This window comes from Grammomys surdaster, unplaced genomic scaffold, assembly GCF_004785775.1.
Source record: "Grammomys surdaster isolate TR1022 unplaced genomic scaffold, NIH_TR_1.0 165, whole genome shotgun sequence".
NCBI classification, from domain to species: Eukaryota; Metazoa; Chordata; class Mammalia; order Rodentia; family Muridae; genus Grammomys; species Grammomys surdaster.
The window spans coordinates 803,615-826,114 of NW_021604613.1; the positions used below are offsets into that span (position 1 = coordinate 803,615).

Below are 22,500 nucleotides of genomic sequence, written 5' to 3' on the forward strand. Positions count from 1 at the left end.
TGCACCCATGTACCACACTGTGTAGATTGCACCCATGTACCACACTGGGGACTCTTAGTTCCCCATCACCACACCTGCAACAGTGTGAGGAATACAATAAAGAACAAAAACAGAGTGACTAGATCCAGTGAAGGACAAACACTGGTGAAGTGACTGCCACGTTGGTGATATTTGCTCTTGAGAAAGAAGGAACATTCCTGAAACAAAAATGGCAGCTAGCAGCTAGAAGATGAGGTCAATCCTGGCTCTCAGTAGCAGTAGTGATCAGGCTTGAAGGGGCTGTCAATAGACATGCCCAGGTACTGAGATATCTTCTCAGTTAGCATGGTCAGCTTTATATTCAGTTTGCCCACTTAAGCTTTGGCAACTGCCCTACCAAACTTCCTGGGCAGAATGTGAACTCAAAGTAAGTATTTATCTAGGTGGATCCACATTTCAATCTGTGCCATGTTCATCTGAACCTTGTTCATGAAGGAGTTGCTCATCACAAAGCATTGTCCAGCAGGCTTATAGCCAGCAGGATGATTTGTTGTCTATCCTTCAGCCATTATAGGTCCACCTAGGGCTTGATAATTCTTCACAGCATTTTCATAGAGCCACTTCACATCATCTTCACATCAAAGTGATGAATGTTCCACACAATGGCATCGTTCTGCTTCTGTTTGCAGTTCCAGCCTAGGATGATATCAACACAGCCTATAGTGGTAACAAAGATGTTGCCCTCCCTACAGGCCTCATCCATGGTAGTCACTTTATAACTTTCCATGGCAGTCTGCAGTGTACTGATGGGGTCAGTCTCAGTTATGATAACTCAGACACCAAATCCCCCCAGCTCTTGGTAAGACCCCTTGACAATGTCACTATAGCCTGCAACCATTGCCACCTTGCCCATAGTCATCACAACTGTAGCCTATTTTATGCTATCTATGAGTGACTCTATTAGCCATACACATTGTCAAACGTGTTCCTAGTGACAGAATCATTAACATTGATGGCAGATACCATCAGTATCCCATTTGCCATCATCTTATAGAGGTCATAAACTCCAGTTGTAGTCTCCTCAGAGATGCCTCAGATGTCTGACAGAAGCTGTGGGTATATGGTATAGTTGAAGTTAGTTAGGCGACCACCATCATCCAGAATTTATGTTGAGGGGTTCATCCTTCAACATCTACTCAATGTACCACCAATACTCCTCTACTGTTCATCTGCCTTTACCTTCCAGTCAAACACTGAAATGCTGGCCTTCACAGTGATAGTCACTGCATGGTCCTAACTAGAAAAGATGTTGCAACTGGGCTACCACACCTCAGCACCCATGGCCAAGTCTTAATAGGAGCAATAGTCTCCAAAGTAATGTGCAGGCAGTCAGCAATGCAAGCACTCTTCAGAGGCTTGGAGGCTGAGTACATCTCCCACATGCATATCAAACCTGGCTTCTCATCTTGGGTATGTCCAGGGCCTTTTGACTGCAAGTAGCCACTCTAAAGTCAGAAATTTAGTTGTGCTTCTGCTAGGACTGATGAACTCAGTGAAGGGGAATGGGTGGCTTGGGGAAGAGTACTGAAACTATTTCACCTTTCAGATTTTGAACTGTTTCAATAATTTCTTTCCACTGTCTATGTTTCCATAGATTTCTTTAAAAGATGTATATGTTTCCTCTTTAAGGACTTCTTTCATATCCATAGAGACTATTGTAAAGTCTTTGTCTTGTGCTTCAGCTTTATTACAATATTCCAGGCCTGCCATAATAGTACTGAGCTCTAGTGGAGTCATATCATGTGCTGTTATTGACTGTCTTTTTATATTGGTGTCTAAGCATCTGGTTTGGAAAGATTGAAATTCTAGGTGCTAATACCTGGTCTTGCCTTTATTGGTGGATGTTTTGTTGCTTGGAATATGTTGCCTTCTCTGGTTTTAAAAGTGTGGTGGCTGTGTGTTGTCTGTGATGGCAGGAACCATTTAAAGCGTTCATGTAGCATTTGGTGGTTGGTGATGGAGGAGTGAGAGGGAAGACTGAAGGAGCTGAAAGGATTTGTGGCCCCATGAGGAGAGCAATAATACCAACCAACCAGAGCTCCCAGGGTCTCAACCACCGGCCTCGGAGCACATAGGGAGGGACCCATAGTCAGGCATAGGTGGGTGAGAAAGTCCTTGTTCCAGTGAAGGCTGCCCCAGTGTGGGGGAAATCATGGTTGGGGAGGTGAGAGTGGGAGGGTGGGTGGGGGGCATATCCTCATAGAAGCAGGAGGAAGGGGGATGGGACGGGAGTTCCTGGGTAGGGAGGAAATGGGGAAAGAGGATTACATCTGAAATGTAAATAAAATATACAATACAATATTTTTTTAAAAAGAAAGGAAAAAAGAATGCTATCCTCTTTATCATTTGTAAGTCCACCACAGTAGCTGAAGATGAAAGCAAACCTGAATCTGGATGGTTGGATTTCTTCGGTGATCACCTAGGGAACACATATATTCTCACAAAGAAAACTGGTAAACATTGAGCACCAGAAGATGAAGGGTACTGAGTTTCTCAAAGAAGCCATGAGTGCAGCTTCAGATCCTGCAGTGAGCAAAGTAGAAGAGGATTGTTTCAGTAAGCCCATAGTTGAATTGGTTTCTAAAATTGAGAATACTTTCTCTATATATCCCTTGGCTGTATATAAAGTCATCTGCTTTAACTGTGCTCATACACTTACAGGTTGGAGACAATGGAATGGCACACTATGGTGATCTTCATGCCCGGGAAGCATGTTCCACCTAGTTAAGTAACTAAATAGCCTTCATTGAGAATTGGGAAGAGAATGAAGACAGAAAGTAAACATCTATTCAATTATCAATATGGAAGAAAAGCTATGTAAAATGAAAATCTGGAACTAATTAAATCAAAACTAAAGTGAAAAAATAATTTAGAAAGGTAAATGGCTTATAAAAACCAGTGACCAGATATTAACATGTCACTAATGAAGCCAAAATGAAACTTACTTAATGGAACATCATTGACAATTCATAATTAAAAATTTAATTAATATTTTAAATTTAATATTAAATTTAAATAATTTTAATGTATTTTAATAATTTTTAAAAGATCTGTTTATTTTATGTATATGAGTACACCATTGCTCTCTTAAGACATACCAGAAGAGGGTATCAGATACTACTACAGATGGTTGTGAGCCACCATGTGATTGCTGAGAATTGAACTCAGGACCTCTGGAAGAGCAGTCAGTGCTCTTAACCACTGAGCCATCTCTCCAGCCACATAATTTTATATAGAATAATGTAGTGTATTTTAATAAAATTTAAATTAATTTTTTAATTAAAGTAAAATTTTAACGTGGTAAATGAAAATTTTATCTCCTACAGATAGAAGTGATATGCCTTATATCTACATTTAAACTGTGGTAATTTTGTCTAAAAGCTCAAATATTTTTAATTACATGTTCTTAAAATACTACTTCTAGTTTTTGAAAAAATATATTGTACATTACCACTAATAGAATACTAAGAAAATATTTATATATGATAAAATATAATTATTTATATAATACATAAAACAGATATTAAAACAAACCATGATAAAAAGAGAAAGATATGAAGACTTCCTTACCCTTCCTTTTCAAAACTATGAATAACAACCAAAACAGAAACAATATCAGGGAAAATAACTCTTCTGACAGAGAAAAACAGTGAGGACCACAAACCTCAAAACATTGCATATATATGCCAATCTTGAACTTAGATGAGGGACATGCTGAGAGTTGATGCTGGTTGCTTTTTAGCCAAGTACATATTTTCTGAAAGCTACCATCCGTGATGCAATTCAACACAACTGTAGCTTAACCATGGGGTTCAAACATAATTTTATATCTAGCACAAATTTCCTGTGGAAAATGCAGGACGAAGCCTAGGTTGGATGAGGTATGGAGCCTATGAGAAAATGAGCTGATAGTAATGTATTCTATTTAAGATTTGATTTCTTAGCTCACAGAGAATGTGCAGAGTGGAATAAAGGAGGGAGAAGGAGAGCTGGGAGATCAGAGAGAGCAGGGAGAATGAGACAACAAAACCAACTGAGCACAGATACACCAATGGAGACGTTAGGGGAAGGACCGAAGGAGCTGAAGGAGTTTGCAACCCCATAGGAAGAAAAACAATATCAACCAACCAGATCCCCCAGAGCTCCCAGGGACTAAGCTTCCAGCCAAAGAATCCACATGGAGGGATCCATGGCTGCAGCTGCATATGTGCTGGATGGCCTTATCTGTCATCAGTGGGAGGGAAGGCTTTTGGACCTGTGAAGGATCGATGCCCCAGCATAGGGAAATGTTAGGGTGGTGAGGCAGGAATGGATGGGTGGGTTGGGGAGCACCCTTATAGAAGCAGGGTGGGTTATATAGGGGATTTGCCAAGAGGAAACCAGGAAGAGGAATAACATTTGACTTGTGAGTCTTTTAAAGAGCAAAAGTAGACAGGAGTTGTGTCTTTAGCATAAAAATGAACAATAACAAAAAGGTTAGAAATGTGTGTGTTCCAGAAAATTTTCATACTGTTCCTGTTTTCCACTGATCTTCTTTACACAATGTTTTTCTGACAACTAAACATCATTCAGTGATGACTTTCAATCAGAAATAAGCCAGTGATGTCCCTATATAGAAAGCTTCCCAAACAAGCTGAATACCTACTGTATGAAAACATAAGTGCCATTGATTACAGTGAAAACACACCACAAAACTATGAGGCAATGTGCAAAATAATCATTTATAATTTCTAACTAGTTAATTCACTTATTATAGAAAAATAAAGACACAAAGGTTACATATGGAATGAAAAAGTCATAGAGTCATAGAACTAAAGACTATAAACAGCTCGGGGAGGAAACAGGACTTAATTTTTAAATGTTAATATTACCATAGGAACAAAAGAGAATAGAATTATTGAAGTCACCGGGTGGTGGTGGCACATGCCTTTAATCCCAGCACTTGGGAGGCAGAGGCAGGAGGATTTCTGAGTTTGAGACCAGCCTGGTCTACCGAGTGAGTTCCAGGACAGCCAGGGCTACACAGAGAAACCCTGTCACGAAAAACCAAAAAAAAAAAAAAAAAACAAAAACAAAAAACAAAACAAAAAAACAAAAACAAAAAACACCCAAACAAACAAAAAAAGAATTATTGAAGTCAGATTAGAAACACATGGATACATTTGAGGAAAGACAAGTAATAAAAGGAAAATACCACCTAATTTAAAAGTACTTCAAAATGTTAAAATTGTGGTAATAAGGAGTATCTGGGCCACACATGATTGTCTGTTTTGAAAAGAATCCAATGAATAAATGCTGTATTCAAATCTATAGAAGGATACAACTTAAGTTAAGAAGAGAAGCCTGGAAGGTAAAGATGTAAGGGCTGTAACATGCATGCTATTTGGCAGAGAAAGTTGCCGAGCACAGCAGACACGTTGTCTGGTCATGTCACTTGTACTTGGTACAAAAACAAAGAACATTCTCTTAGGATAGGAAGCACACAGTGTATTCATTCCATCTAAAGAGCAGTAAGAGGAAAAAAATAACTCTTCAATTTTGTCTCCATAAATGTTTTCAAGTGGAGCAGTTCTACATAGTACAAAATAAGGAAGGAAGGAAATCAAAAGGTTTGTAGAATCAAATGAAAATGAAAGAACAATGTACTAAAATTTTGGAGTAGAGCTAAGGCAGATTTATAGGTAAACTTTACAGCAACAAGTGCTTATATTTAAAAGGAAAAAGCTAATGGTAGGTGAAGGATTTAAAAAAACAAGAGCATTCTGAAGACCTCCGCAGAGGGGAGACCCTCACTCAAGTCTCAGAAAGTCGCGACCACCCAGTAATCTGCTCGAGGCACCATGAACAGGAGCAAAAGCGAGGTTTATTCGGGCATGTGACAGCTAGCTGCCGGTCAATTCGTATGCCCACGCAGGAGCTGAATTGACCCTGACACCCGGTTTGAGAGGGGTTTTTAAGGGGAAAAACCACAAACCAAGGAATGGGGAGGGGGATGAGGGGTTGTTAAGGTGGCATAACATAAAAATAGCAGAACATTCCAAAGGAACCCAGCCTACGTGAGTCAGGGTCATGTGAAAACTCTCTATATGCTAATCTTTCTCAAGAATGTGGCCCTGCCCTGTCACTGTGGCCTTGCCCTGTCACTGCGGTTCTCAGCTTGGTTCCCAGCTTGGTTCTCAGCTTGGTTCCCAGCTGGCTAACTTGCATTCTAGCCAGTTCCCATAACTAGCCTGTCCACATTCTTAACTTGCTTCATGGCTCTGTTTCTCAGAAAAATTTCCATGTCCTTATAAAGAAACCCTAAAGAGTATTTTATATGTCTAAAAAGGATTCTATATACCCAGCAGTTATAATTTTTCACTCTACAATTCCAATCCCAAAATCAGTAAGCAATAGAAAACATAATTATTAGGACAGAAGTTAATGAAATAGACTAAGAAAATAAAAAGAGATAATCAAACAAAAAGCAATATTTTGACAATAGAAACACAATTGACAAGCTTGTAATAGTGGCTAAGCAAAAGAGATATAAGATCCAAATAAAATTAGAAGTGAAGCAGGAGAGTTACAACTTTTAATTGAATCCAGAGGAGAACGAAAAGAATCTTTGTAAATTTAAGTATCAAAACAGGATAATATGGAAGAAATGGACAAATTCTGAATACACAATATAATAGAATTAAATAAACATGACATAACTAAAACAGATTTATAATAAGATTTCAGTAACAACAAAATTCTCCTTTCAAAGAAAAGCTGTGACCAGATGGACTTTATGCTAAATTTTACCAGCTCTTAATATATGGTTAATATCAATGAGCCCCAAACTGTTCCATAAAATAGAATTGGAAGGGACACTATCAATCTTAACTCTGCAAAGTCAGCATTGCATAGCTACAAAAAGCACCTATAGACAGGTCAGAAAAAATAAAACCAAAACCAAAAAACCACAGTTTATAAAAAGTATTGACTGCTGGGAGCCAAACCCAGGAAACTACCTGCTGTCCTAAGAGAACCTAGGAAGTTACCTGCTGTTCTAGAAAGCCTAGTCAGTGCAAGGTTAAGAAAGGACGTTCAAGGGTCTCAGGCCCCAGGAACATAAAGAACGTCTGGTATTTCCTGGGAGCCGGTTATGACAATGGGATGGTGTAGGGCAATAAGGATGTGACTGTGGACTGGTCTTAGACAATGAGGATTCAATAGTGGGATAGCCCTGAGCAATAACCCTTGCCCAAACTTCCCAGTTTGCTGTGTTTTTATAACCTGCACCTGAAATTAAAGTTTCAGAGCTTGATCAGAACCCCAGACTTGCTCTCATTCCTTGTATCTCTTGTCCCTTTATTCTTTTGCCCCCCCTTCCCTAAGGCCTTGTTGAATCCCTGAGGGCCGGGGCAATTGACCAAATCACACTTAAGAAAACATAAATCATATTGAAAAACAAGTTGGTTTTATCTTAGGGATGCAAAGTTAGTTTGTTATAAGCTAATCAACAAGTATAATATAATGTATTGCGAGACTTAAGGACAAAAAGCATCTAACCATCCCAATAGATCATAGATGCCCTTAAAAATTTTCAACATCCTTTCATGATAAAAGTCCCAAAGAACATACATCTCTCAACATAATAACAGCTGTATAAAATAAGTCTATAGCCAATATTATACTAAATTAGGAACAAGCTATTGCTATAGCAATGAGATAACAAAGAAATTAAGAAAGAAAAAGGAAAGTTAGGAGAAAAAAATAAACAATCCTTATCTGCAGATGGCAGGATACTTAAAACATCTGAAGGGTGGTGAGATACCTGCCAACAAGCCTGACAACCCAAGATTCACCTCAAGATTCATCTAGTAGAAAAAGAGCACAGACTCCCACAAGTTATCCTTTGACAGGGACAAGCATGAGGCCCTAGGCATATTTTTATTTATATTTATAAATAAACAGTTTGAAACAAATGATACCAGAATCAATTCTCAGATTTGAGATATAGTTTTGCAGAGTACTACCATTCAAACGCAGAAACTAATTGCTTCTCTATGCAGTAATTAATAATTTTCTGAGAAAGAAAATGAAAGAGAAATCTCATTCATAGTTGCTTCAAAAACTTAACTTTATATAAAGAAACATAATCAAGAAAGTAAAATACGCTCTATAATAAAAATTTCAAGACGTACACATGCATGCGCGCACACACACACACACACACACACGCACGCACACACACACCAAACAAACAAAAACAACTCCCATGAACATGAATCAGCAGAATTAATTTTAAAAATACCAAAAATATTCTACAAATTTAATGCATTTACATCACTGTTTTAATTACATTATTAGCAAACACATTTAAAAATTCCTAAAATTCACATGGAAGAATAAAAGATCCTAAAGAAGCAAAACAACCTTAACACAAAGAACTGGAAATTTCACAGCACAAGACTCCAAATTACAGTACAGAGGCTTGGTAACACCATTCATCGACAATAACCTGTAGTCAACAAAAGAATGCTGAGAATGGGAAAAACGTTCTTCCCAAGGGAAGAGCCCCTGATTGGTAATACAATACCAAGTGATGAGCCCTAAAATCATACATGAACAATAATACTAGGTAGTCTGAATATGTTGTATTTACATATTTATGCATAATTGTGCATGTATGTGCGTGCTATGTGTATAACAACAAAGATTAAGTAAAAGAGGCTATGATTTTGAGAGGGAGCAAGCATGAAAAGTGATGCAATTATATTTTAATTTTAAAATATAAACATTTATAATGAAAATTATTTGTCTCTCATGAGTAAAGTTTTCTTACCTATGCCAAGGTGTATTGATATCTCTTAATATGAGTCAGTAAACAGGAAGAACAATAATAACAGAACTTCAGGGACTTTAAACTGTAACTTTTGAAAATAGTACTTCAACCTAGGCATTGGAAGTAAAACTGATGATAGAAAGAATACTGGAAATAAACATTTTTAATATTTTTAACATTTATCTCAGAACATGGAACACCTAGAATGAGGTCAGAATCTTATGGACTGTTGAAAATCAGTTTAACTGGAAGCTTTCTGAGTCAGACATTTGACCATTATACAAATGAAGAGATAAAGTCAATAATTTTGGTAACATTAGAACTATTGGCACACATATGTTCAGTTCTCTAAGATGGGAAATGAAAATAATATGGAAGGATTCTACAAATATTACATATCAATAGAAAATACTAGACTTCACAGACCATAGGTTAATCAGAAAAACTAATACCTAATAAGATAATTTAATAAATAAAAGGTAATATTGAGAAAATGGTCTTGAACATATTGAAGCAGAATCATAAACTTTAGATACAATAATATGTAATGTGAAAAAAAATTAATGAACAATCAGTTACATATCTGTCAGATAATGTAAATATATGTGTATATATTTCTATATACTCAATACATATTTTACATTATTATATTACTTAAATTTTTATATTTCACTTACCTGTTTTCATGTAATTAGAAGTTAAGAGACCATTACATTGTTAAATTCCTAAATTTTGATGCCATATTTTTATCAAAATTCAATCTTGAATAACATTTTGTGGTTTGACAAAAATAATTATTTTACTTTTTTCCTTAGTCAATGTTTTGATATTATAATTACATATTCAACAGCTGTCTTAGACCATGACATAATGTGGGTTTATGCAAAATGTTACTGAACAGTAAGAAGTTTAGTAGACTGAAATTATTGAAATTTTCAAATGGCAGCTAGATCAGGGTAATTCTGTGACAGCACTATCACTACTAGTATATTTTAAATTACTTTTCCTTTCAGCCACATTTAATGCTAATTGATAAAGGAACCATATTTTGAATCTGAAGAAGAAAAAAGAAAGCACTGCTTATTTTTTCATTTCTCATGTTCCAGAGTAAATCTGTAAATTAGGAAGTTTTGCCCCATCAGTGTTATTGGTTGAATCCTCCCCTCTGACTTCACTTCCCCAGTCCCTCAATGACTGAAATCTGAGGAAAGAATTGTTCAATTTCCGTCTGGCTTTCCCTTTCTTCTAGAATCCTGATGGTAAAAATCTGAACAGGGAACTAGGCCCTGCTCATCAATTACTATTTTCTGTTCTATTTCTCAGAATTCTTCACATTCTTTGAATACAATGAAGAGGTTGATTCCCCTATAGAACTGTGTAGGAAGTGACTACGGAGCTTGGGGACCAATTAAAAACTATCATTTAAATAATATGGACTGTCAGATTAAGAATCCAGTCTGTATTATGAAAACCCAAAACACAGACTAATAAAATACAAATAAGAAAAAAAAGCATTCAAAGGTACAATGTCTGATGTTAGTTTCTCCCTTGTATTATTCCTGAAGAGTCACAAAACTAGTTTGAGTTTAATGGTCCATGTTAAAATTATTGTATCATATACTTGCATAATTTAGAATCCTTGCACATATTTTGTGCACATAATTCAAGAAATGTATTCAATCTGAGGTTAGTTTCTTTTTTAAAAGAGTATTTCCTTATTTTAGTCTTTCTTTGAAATCTTTCAAAGCATGACTTTGTCACCATAATAACAGTAATACACAGTAGGGTGCCACTCCTGTCCCTGCAAAGAGAAAAGTGTGCATACCACAGATAGCAGAAGCCCTAGGGATCCTGAACCCAAGCCTCCAGGAGGTGACCTAAAGTGCCACAGAGGTCACTTGGTATCTGTGAAGTTTGCAACAGCAGGGATAGATTTGCAAGTGAGAATTCCAAGAATAATTGAGCTTTGTGGTTTTGTTAGAAGGTGTACATGAATTTAAAACAGATATGAATTCACCATTGAAAAGCATTGTTAAGAAGGGGATACTGAGGCCCAGGAGACAAGACCTAGAGGGATATAAGTGCATGGACTGCCTTCTCAGGATATTCTATACTGCCCCAGTATTCCTATAGCATTGCCTATGCCCTATATTTTATAAAACCATGAAATTAAGATTGGCTCTGCTTTTACAAAAATATTAGCTCTATAAACGTGACCATAATAAAATTTAAACATTATTTTATATTTATGACCTATGTCACTCAAATCAAGGTTGCCATTGTGTAGCTACATCTCTTTTTTCCTTCCTCTGAAATGTTATGACTCAGTTTCAGAGAGGACATGCTTCATGAATTTTCAGAATGAAAGATAAGACAAGAGGGGAAAATAGAGAAAAAAATAGGAAAAATTAAAAACCAAGCACTTCAGAGAAAAAATGATGATTAGATATTATAAAATGGAGTAGGTTATTTTCTTAAATTTTCTGTAGAATCTGTGAAAATGTATGTTGTTGATTGGTTTTGATTGTTTGGAAAAATCCCTTTGTTGCTGAATGTTACTTAGTAGCATTTTAAGATCATTCTTATGCGGTTACATCTACTGCTAATTGAGTATAATGATTTGGAAAGAATACAATTGTTTTTAAATTGAAAGGGGGATTTTCTGCATTGTAAGATATTGTTTCTTCCATATTTTTATATGTATTTTTTCTGAAACTGGCAAACAATGGGCTATTGCTATTATAGGTCATATATTAATATTATCTTTGTGGAGAGCCTTTGAGGTTGCTTGACAGGAATCCGACTTTGGTCAAGGACAAGGAAATGGGGTTTAGGCAGGAATTTGACTTTGGGCCGTGACAGGGAAGTAAGTTTTGGCAGGAGTCTATTTTTAGGCTAAAACAGAGAAGTAATTTCAGTCAGGAATCCAAGACATAGGCTAAAACAAAGAAGTAGGCCTCAGGCTTGAATACAACTGTGGGCTAGGACAGAGAAGTAGGCTCAGATATTTTTGTCACCCAGATGAGCCCTTAGAAACAGCAAGAGTAATCACAGGGTGATCACAGGACTCTGTATTTTGCCTTGTTTGTTCCTTGACTGTTTGTTTCTATTGTATTGTTGGTTCCTCAACCTAGAACTGACCTAAATACTTGCATGTAATTAAAAGGGCTTAAAAAAAAGTTGAATTAAACAAACCTGTCTTCAACCTCAGAACTGGCTGGGGTCATGATGCAATTTTGTCTAACTGGCTCTTTTAATCCTCACTCCTGCGCTAGAGAACCTGTTGACTGCCTAAGTGGGCTTGGTCATATCTTTATCCCAATATGTGTGAAGAAACAATTCAAATTTAACTATAAAATTTGCAAGTCAACTATAACTATAATTTTACTTTATTAAAAATTAAAATTCAGAACATTTGTGTCTTCCAACAGCAACACTCAGAAACATTTTTTATAATAGTTTAATTAATTAGTTTAGCAGCCTACAAGAGCTACATTTTTATTTTAAAATATTTTAGCAAGCCACACATTTGATGTATCAAATTTCTTGATATTTTGTTTGTGAACATAGACCTTAATGTTCTTCAACACATTAATTTATAATTAAAAAAAAACTCTATTTTTAGGAATCTCAGCCATAGTTCAAAATATTTTTTTCTATTTCACAATATCTTATGCTGAAATTAGATTTGTGTTGTAGTAAATGTTTACTCTCAATCAGGGGTTTCTAATTTGCCTTTGATCATTCAGCTCTCAGATAAAAGACACAAAACTTTTATATTCACAATAAGCCTTTAAAATACTAGGGAAGGGCAGATATCTATCCTTTAAGCTATTAGTATCTATTTCCCTATCAATAACTCTGAATTATGACTGACTATGGTCTATTTAGACTGCTCTTAACTCCAATTGGCCAGCCTTCATAGCCATGTTTTCATGAAAATTTACCTCATGGTATCTTCTCCTCTCTTCACTTTCTTCTCTTCCCCTATGGTCTCCTGACTCAGACCACAAGCAGGAGAACCAAAACCTTACCTGTATCTCTTTACCCATCTATGAGCTGTATGCATCTCTATTGAAGAATCAGAGATAACTTGGGGAATAATGTTACATAGCATTACTTGGTGTATGTGAGGATCTCTGAGGTAACCGAGGCCAGTATGTAGCATTATAATATGTAGCAACAGATCAAAACTCAAGTGTTTTAAATTAAGGAGGAACGATTTCACAACAAAGGCAGTTAAATGTGAGAATTCACTCATAGGCTTAGATCTTCTGGTAGAGAATTCAGCATTACTATACAGAGCAACAGAACAAACCTCAACAATTTGTTCTTCAGAAGTCTGTGCGCTTTTGAAAAAATATTTCTTAGCCATTTGAACATTCTATAAATGTCCAGGTTACTAAAGAAAATTTCTCATTTACAAAATGAGCCCAGCTGCTTTTCATTTTCACGTCTCATGTAAAAACTAGCTCACAAAGAACTAAAATAGAATCATGTGACTAATCAGGAAATATTTTCACATATTCTGAGGATTGCTCCAAGAAAATTGATCAAGGATTAACTTAGTTTCTTTAGAAGGATGACAAATTCTTAAATTGATAAAGCTTTGGAGATAAGACTTTGAAATAAATCTGAATTTGATTCCCTTCAAAGGTCAGCATCTTTAGTTCAGGCTCAGATAACCTAGGATAGTCTTGTGTGAACATGAAAAACATCTGCTTTGCCTTCTGCCAACATTTCTAAGAACTTTAAAACTGCTAATTGATGTGGAAACATAAAGCGATTTTGCAGTGTTTTAATAAAACCTTGATATTTTGTTGCAAGTAGTCCAGTTAGGTGACCTGGGGATCTGTGTCAGTTTTCCAGGTGAGGTCAGCATTCCCCATGTAGACTGTGAAGCAACTAATCAGTGAGGGTAGAAGACCTGGAAGTTCTGCACAGTACAAGCCCTGTCTGAGTACCCATCTTTGCTGCAGAATGCCTCACTGCACTTGCCAAGACACTACTGTTTGTTTGTTTATTGTTTGAGACTTTTCCTCTCCACCCAATCCTGTTTCCTCTGGATCAAGGGGTTGTTTTCAATAATGTCTTACACTTGTAACTCCAGTCTAACATCTAATCAGACCTTTTTGTAACTGTAGGCTTTATCAGAAGAGCACTTCTGAACTTTATTTAGTGAGGTGAAAGAACGAACTCTAGAGTTGAATGAAGCTAGTGCATATATATGGGTATAAGTTATGTTTTCTTCACTTTCTAATGACATAGCTGATAGCTTCAATCTCTCTAGTGGCTAGTTTCCTCATTAGTAAAGCAACTGCTTTAATATCTACATGCTCAAAAGGAATTTGAGACAAAAAGTTGTATATGTGTTATATATAGTTTAAAGAAAAACCTACTTCACAGGCTTATTAATATAACTAAAATTATACAAGTTGAAAAAAATGTAAGCAATTATAGCAAGAGAGGAGTAGCAAATAATTAGAGCCCACAGGAACCAGGAGTTGTCTTATGAGAAGGTAATATTTATTCTTAATGTAAAAAGACAGTTACATATTAACAACCTACTGAACCAACAATTAGGACCACAGATTCTAGTCCTTGAATTAATATTTTTAAAAAATATATGAGTGCAGAAGAACTAATTTCTTCTGATACCTTACTGCTTTTGTTTTCTTTGTTATTGCTGTTGTTTTTGTTCATCTTTGAGGCAGAATCATTATACAGACCTACCTGGAATTCGTTTTGTAGGTCAGGTTATCCTTGAACTTGTGGGGTTTTGTTGTTGTTTTCCTGTACTTCTTGAGTACTTAGATTATAGGCCTATGGTATCATCCCTGACATGTTTATCTGGACATTTGTAATAATGCTATATATAGTGTTTGTAAAGAGGAAAGAGATGAGTTACTGAGAGAAATGAGAGTGAAAGTAATGCACCATCAAATTATGAAAGAGATTTTATATTATACTAACAGCTTTCAACATGGCAGGAAAGCATAGAGAGCAATGCTTTCATAAATAAAAGGCTACATGTGCTGCATTTCAATAAAAACCATTTTACACCTATAGCCGTTCACACAAGGTATAGAAGAACAGAGTTGGGACTTAAGGACAAACTGGTGATGCTGGCAAAGCTATGTAGTGTCAGTTCTCAGGAGGCTGAAGCAGGAAGGAAATGAACTTCAGTCCACCTGGGAGCTACATAATGAGATCCTATTTTGTGGGAAAGGAGGGATAAAGACTAAGATAGTAGTTCAGTGATGTGATGATCTTGTGGTAGGATTGATATAACTCTATTCCATCTCCACACATGACAGAAATGTTAAGAATTGGTTCTGAGTTGGGTGTGAAATAGAGTCGGGGCTACAGTCAGAGGCAAAGAAGACTCCCAAGGTAGACTTTCTTTATTAGATAAGGCAAGAAACATACTAGATACCTTCTTATTTTAATGCTCTTATTAGTATAGATTCAAATGAAATGAGTCTGTATTGCCCTTGAGCTAAAGGAAATATGTTTAGGGTTTATTCCTGCCATATCGAGGAATATTCCTGAACTGTAGTCTAGATTGAAGCTTGGATGAGATTTTGGAACCGAGTACATGTAAGTGCTAACGTAAGCCATGTTGTGATTCCTTTCATTAGTCTGGTAGGAAAATACAGGAACACGAAGTGAATTTGATTGCTACCACAAAAGAGGAGAGAAATCTCCCTATTTATGACAGGAAATAGTCCTACTTTACTTCAAAAAGCAAAACTTTGCAAGTACATATATGCCTGTTTGCTCAGTCTATAAACTCCATTGTATGTAAGGAAGAATATATCTTTATTCAATAATACATTTCATTGATTTGTTTTTTTTTCCACTATGAGTGTTGATTTAAAGAATAAACTTTAAAATTGGTTTTCCTCATTCTAAGGCAGTAAGCTGTGGTTGGAAAGCCTTTATTTCAAGCTACGAAATACCTGGGTCTTTGATCTTCGAGTTCAAAACCAAGACTAACTCCATGCTTGTGTCTCATCCTTTCTAATAGACAAACATTTTGTACCCAATGAGAACTGGTATCCCCTAGGCAATATATTCTGACCCGACCCGTGGGTCCAGTTATTCGTGGGAGTCGAAGGGGACCTCACTTGCAAAGGAACACGGGCAAGAGAAAGGACGAGATCAAGAAAATGTAGCCTTGTCAAGGTCTGCTTTAATGCGGAAGTGCCTTACAAGATATACTCTAGGCAAGGGAGGAAGGGAAACAAAGAACAGGATGGGAACTCTATTGACTCTTGATAAGATTGGTCATCTGGCGGAGCATTCTGCGGGTTTTCCCAGAATGTCTCGGGGACAACAGTGCTTTTTGAACAGGAAGTTCTTTCTTAGCTGAAGGTCATATTCTCCCAAAAGAGGCAGTTTCTCATAAAGGCAATTCATTAAGCAACTTTGTTAGCTGGGATGGTGGTCCAGGGTCCCCAACATCTCCCCCTTCCCTGTACAATGAGAAGAGGGGTGGTCTAGCACGTCCCTGTCTTAGGCTAGTGATTGTGCCACATGTCCGTCTCCCAGGGAGGGGTGAGCCCCCTGTCTTAGGCTGTGTGGGCTACTCCCGTCCCCAGCACCATGCACTCCTTTTAGTCTGCATTGGGTGTTGCCTTTGGGGAATGGACCCTACACTATTCCCGTCATCGTGGTAACTCACTGTCTCTCCCTGGGGTTGCCAAGGAATGTGGCAATCACCTACTCCCGTCATCTGTTGCTGTCAGACCCAAGACTCTACAGGAGACTACGGAGTTGTAACGGGGACCCTGGGGGCTGCTCATAGGTAGTCTCCGGAGGGCCGCCATCGGTGGGTTGGTGGTCGTTCCCTGGTTCTTCTAGCGCCAGGCGATGGTAGTGGATAGAGACCGGCTTGGACAGAGACCGGCTTCCGAGTAGCTGCATTGACCTGTTCCTTAATGAAAGTTGTAAATTTCCAAAAAACCTGTTCGGCAGGACGAGGCTGCACTCCAGGGGCAGAGCAATCCCCGGAAGATCAGAAGAATTTCTCACGTTGTTCACATTGTCCTGAAAAAGAGCACAAGAAGGAAATTTCAGGAGCCACCCTGGGTGGGGTTAAAAGACTTAATCAGGCGATCAGGCAGCCATCTGGCATTCTGTGCCTGGGAGTCATAAACACAAGCATATCCTTTGCCCCAGACAAGTACTGGGTCAGGCCCCCGCCACTTATTCAACAGGGGATCCTTCCAAAGGACCCATGCATAATCATGTTTAGTGGTAGGGTTCCAAAAGTGATCGGCAGCAGATTTTTCTAAGCATCCAAGGTAAGAAAATTCATCACAAACAGGGCATGGTTAAGCAACAATTTGGAGTTGCTCTGAAGAGGATACAGATGTCCATTTCTGGACTGCAGCTTGGAAAGCATGTTCTTAAGGGATAAATGCGTTCTTTCTACTATATCCCTGGCCTTGGGGGTTGTAAGGGATACCGGTAACACTTCATATGCTCAGCTGGGAGCAGAATTGTTTAAACCCTGAGCTGGTATATCCAGGGCCATTGTCCGTCTTAATGGTCCTGGGCTTCCCCATTGTGGCAAGACAAGAAAGAACATGAGAAACAACATGTCTAGTGGCTTCTCCTGATTGAGCAGTAACATGAACAAAACCACTATACGTATCCACAGAAACATGTAGATATTTTAGCTTCCCAAAGGGCGAATAATGGGTCACATCCATCTGCCAAAGTTCTCCTGGCACTAGGCCTCAAGGATTCACCCCCAAATGGAGCTCGGGTAGATGGGTTAGGCATGCCTTATAGGACTTCACTATCTGTCGAGCCTGTACTCTAGTGGTTCTAAACATTAGGTGGAGGGTGTTAGAATTTAAATGATGAAGGGAATTAGCCAAGCGGGCCTCCACTAAGGGGTCTGTGCTCACCACCATCATCAGGAGGGTAGCTTGATCGACCTCTTCATTCCCCTGGACCAAGGGACCCGGGAGGTTGGAATGGGCGCAAATGTGGCCTATAAAAAAAGGTTCTCTTCTACAAAGAATCAAGTCCTGTAATTGGGAGAACAGCACTGCAGCTGTGGAGGATGGTCATATAAAAAGGCACTGTTTCCAACACTTTTACAGCAGAGGCAACATAGGCACTGTCTGTGTAAACATTAAAAGGTTCCTGGGCTAGAATAGTGAAGGCCTCTATTACAGCTCTCAGTTCCACCAGCTGGACTGAAGAAAATTCAGTCTTAAACCTTTCAACTTTACCATTGATGCTATAGGCCGCTTGCCCCATTGAGGAGCCATCAACAAAAACCAGGGCAGCCCCCACAAGGGGTTTCATCCTGGGAAACACTAGGGGGGGGGTGGAATGAAAAAATTGTAGCAACCTATTTCCTGGATAATGGTTTTCCAATTTTCCTTGAAAGGTAGCACACATGATGGCCCATTTATCATCAAACTGCATAAGCCATTGGATCTGGGAACCACTATGGTCTCGGGTTCTCTTCCAAATATCCTAAGGGAATTAATTCTCCCCATGCTCACAAGTCGGCATACTAGGGAGGGGTAGGTGACAAGAACCTTGGATGGGGTGGCAGGTAAGTGGACTAAAAATAAAGGGTGCTCTTGCCACAACAAGCCCATAGGAGTAAAGGTTGTAGAAAAAACTAAAAGCCAAAGGGGTTTATAAGGATCAAAATACCCCACAAATTGTTGATCAATTGCCCTTTCTACTTTAGGGCCTTTTTGGCCTCCTCGTCCATAGAACTAGGGGAAGTGAGATCAGGATCGCCCTGAAGGATCTCAAAAAGGGGCTTCAAATCACCCATGGTAAGTTTCAAGTAGGGCAAAGCCAATTAATATCTATCACCCAATAATTTTAGAAAATCATTAAGAGTACGTAGGGATGATGATCGAATCTGTACCTTCTGGGTCTTTATAATCTGAGGAAATAACTCAAAACCCAAAAATAGTAAAGGGGGAACAACCTGAATTTTTTCTGGCGCAATTAAAAACCCCCTTTCTTTAAGGGAAGCAGTCAATTCTTGGGCAACAGTCTGTACCTTCAGTGCATCCTTTCCGCGACCAAAATGTCATCTGTATAGTGAATAATGTACATCTCTGGATGATTCAAGCAAAGGGGGGTCAATTGTCTGGGCTATATATTTTTGACAAAGGGTGGGGCTATTAGCCATTCCTTGTGGCAGTACCCGCCATTGAAAACGAGAACATAGACCCACCTGATTAGTAATAAGTATTCTAAAAGCAAACTGGGGACAATCATCTGGATGTGGGGGATCAAAAAGAAGCAATCTTTTACATCAATCACCAGTTTTGTAAATCCTTTAGGGATAGCAACAGGGGAGGGCAACCCAGGCTGTAGGGGTCCCATGGGCTGCATGGTCTTATTTACCACCCTGAGGTCCTGAACCTCCATCGTCCCCCTTTCTTCTCAATAACAAAAATGGAGGTATTCCAAGGTGAGGTGGAGGGTTCAAGGTGACCGGCTGCCAGTTGCTCCTGCACCAGCCGTAACCTTTTTCTGTGGGAGGGGCCACTGATCAATCCAGACAGGGGAGTCCGATTTTCAAATAATTTTATCAGCCTGGAGTGCAGGAGGGTCAGTGGCCCCCAGAAAAAATGTCCTTGTTCATCAAAACCCAGGCCCCGGCGTCCCTTCCTGGGAGCAGCCTGCAGTGGGGCAGCCATTCCCTGATCTGTCTTCCCCAATCCCTTTCCTGGTAAGTAGTGCATCTCCAGTGTTTGTTTAGTGACAACATCACCGGGGCTGCACATAAAAACCCCCATCTGGGAGAGACTATCTCTACCCCACAAGTTGACCGGCAGGCCTTGCACAACAAAAGGCTAGATCTGGCCTGAATTGCCTTCTTTATCTTTCCAGGTTAACAGCTTTGAACTCTGAAGTGTATTTTGAAACTGGCCTATCCCTTGGAGGTGTTTGAGGGAAGGCTGTAAGGGCCAGCGGGGCGGGGGGGAGGGGGGGCAATGTTGGTGGGAGATCACCGTGGAGTCTGTCCCAGAGTCCAGAATGACACTAAAGGCCTTGCCCTCTATATGTAGAACCAAGGTGGGTCTGTCCTTAGATATGGGTTGAACGCAGTAGGCATCGGGGAAGAAGGCCCCCGGCGAGGTCCCCTAGCCTGAAAGTTACCAGTAAGGGGTAAGGGAAGGGCCTGTGCAAGTCGTTGGCCAGCAGTAATAGTAACTGGGCCTCGAGGGGCGGAGACTAAAAGCTTTATCTCACCCTCGTAATCACTATCCACGAGGGATGGATGTACCTGAAGGTCACCGAGAGTGGAAGAGGCGCGGCCCAGAATTAAAAAATAAAAATTCTCAGGGGGTGGACCAAAAATGCCTGTTGGAATAACAGTGACCCCCGCCTCAGGGGTTAATATTGTATCAGCGGAGGCACACAAGTCCAATCCTGCACTGCCTGAGGTGGCGCAACAGAGAGAGGAGGCTGACCTGTCAGCTGACTGGACCCTGTAGCCAGCTGGAAGGGAATGGGTTGGGGGCCCTGGGGTTGGGCCCATTGGCCATTTCCCGAAAGGGGTTGGCTATCAATAGTGGTTTGAGAACGACATTCATTGGCCCAGTGATGTCCTCTTTTACACCGTGGGCATGGAGTAGGGGGCCTTGGTCTAGCTTCGGTCCCTCCCGCCTGAAGGCCAGGGTGTTTGTTCAGACATAGCCTTGCAAAATGTCTGGGCTGACCCCATTTGAAACACAATGGACCCCTAGGGGCACTTGAGCCACTAGGGCTCTGGATGGCAGCTCCGATGGCCAAGGAGACTGCTTTGGACATTTGATGTGTAAAAAGGTCAGCATCATTACACAGGTGGATCATGGCATATAAATCAAGATTTTTGGTGTGGCCTTTGAGGGCAGCACGGCAAGCCGAGTTTGGATTTTCATAAACAAGCTGCTTAACTATTTTACTTAAGGTTTCCCCTGGTCTTAAAACGTGCTAGGCAGCCTCTTGTAGGCAGGCAACAAATTGTGAAAATGGCTCCTGAGGGGTCTGAATGACCCGACTAAGAGGAGTAACAACAGACCCTTTGGTGGGAATGGTCCTCCAGGCCCCAAGGGCCGCCTCGGCAGTCTGAGACAGGACACTGGGAGGCAGTTGCACTGTCTGTCCTCCAAGGCAAACTTCCCCTGACTGCAAATCTTATCTGTGGTCCACTGCTCAGTCAACCGGCGGGAATGGTTGCGGGCAGCAAGGGAATCTCCTCGGTAGAGAAATTCTGCCTTCCAGCTCAAGAACTCTCCTCTACCTAACACAGATTGAACTACTCGGAGCCACTCGCCAGGCAAAAGGTATTTACTCATGGAAAGTCCTTCCAGAATGACCAGCGTGAAAGGTGCAGTATGACCATAATTTTTAACAGCGGAGTGAAACTCTTTAACCGCTTTCAACTAGAGTTTCTTACACTGAGACTGTGTCCCTTGTCTCCTTTGATTAGTATCCTCTTCCCCGGAGCCCTCCTCTGCCTTATCTTCATTTTCAGCCTGTTCATTTTCTGAGTCCTTCCTGTTCTGGGTCTGATTCCTCCGCTGATCCTCCCTCAGGCCCCTCAGTGGTAGAGGAGTCAGCCAGGGGGTCCCCCTGAGCGTCTTCCTGGCTTCCCTGGGATCAGGTTAATACAGGGAAAGCTAGCGTTTTAGGGGCTTTGGCTTTATGTATTCTGTGGAAGGAGGGGGCCGTCCCTGTGGTCTTATGGGGATGAGAAAAGACAATCCCCAACTCCGACTGTAATGAGGAGGCCTCTAAAGCCAGGTCGGAAAGTTCCTTTTGAAGGCTCAGAACATCTAGAAGACCCTTAATTTGGGATTGCAGTTGGGACTTCGTTTTAAGTAAAGGGTCTATTAAAGGGAGAGTGAGGGCCATTGGCATTTCTGGATTATAGGGCAGGGGCCGGGGACCTGATCGGCTTACTACAAAGGCCCCGGGGAGATCCCTCTCACGGTACTTAGTGGCCTCTTCTTCTAATGTAGTTGCATCCCCCGGATCTAAGGGTTCTAGGGATCTGAGATTTGGATAAAGGGGGGGGGGCTTTTTTGGTCTCTCACTTTGATTCTCAAGGCCATCAGCCTTTTTATTGTGATCCTTGGCAGGGGGTCTAATTTCTGAATCTTGAATTTCTGAATCTTTTGAGGAGTGGATATCTGTAGGTGAAGGGTCCGAACCCCCAGGGTCATCTATCTCGATGATGACCGAGGAACACTTGGAGCCCACATGAGAGGGAGGTCATGACTTAGATAACCTCTCTACACAGTCCTGAGTGACTGCCAGGAGGTGGGTTTGATTGCCATTCTGTGCTCGGCCTCAATCACATCTCTTAGTAGGCCCCAATAAGAGAACATAACTTCGGGGACTGATTCGGATCCATTTTTAATAATCAACTCATTGAGCTCTCTACCCACTTTCCACCAAGTCAGGGGATGTATCTCCCGCCGAATTACAAACCGAGGACATTTCTCATCAGCAAAACAAAAAAAAATTTTACTAAATCCTTTTTTTTTTACCCTGACTCTTCCTTCTCTGAGTGAGGTCTTAAGGCCTTTAATAAATTTCTCTTCCTTAGACAATAATTGGCCCATGTTAATGGGATGGCTATGACTTACCTCACCTCTGGG

At 39.9% G+C, this 22,500-nt stretch overlaps 1 pseudogene; it reads right to left on the reverse strand.

The window, feature by feature from the left end:
• Nucleotides 1-248: 248 nt before the first annotated feature.
• Nucleotides 249-18,181, reverse strand: LOC114619770 (annotated as a pseudogene).
• Between the last annotated feature and the right edge of the window lie 4,319 nt (nucleotides 18,182-22,500).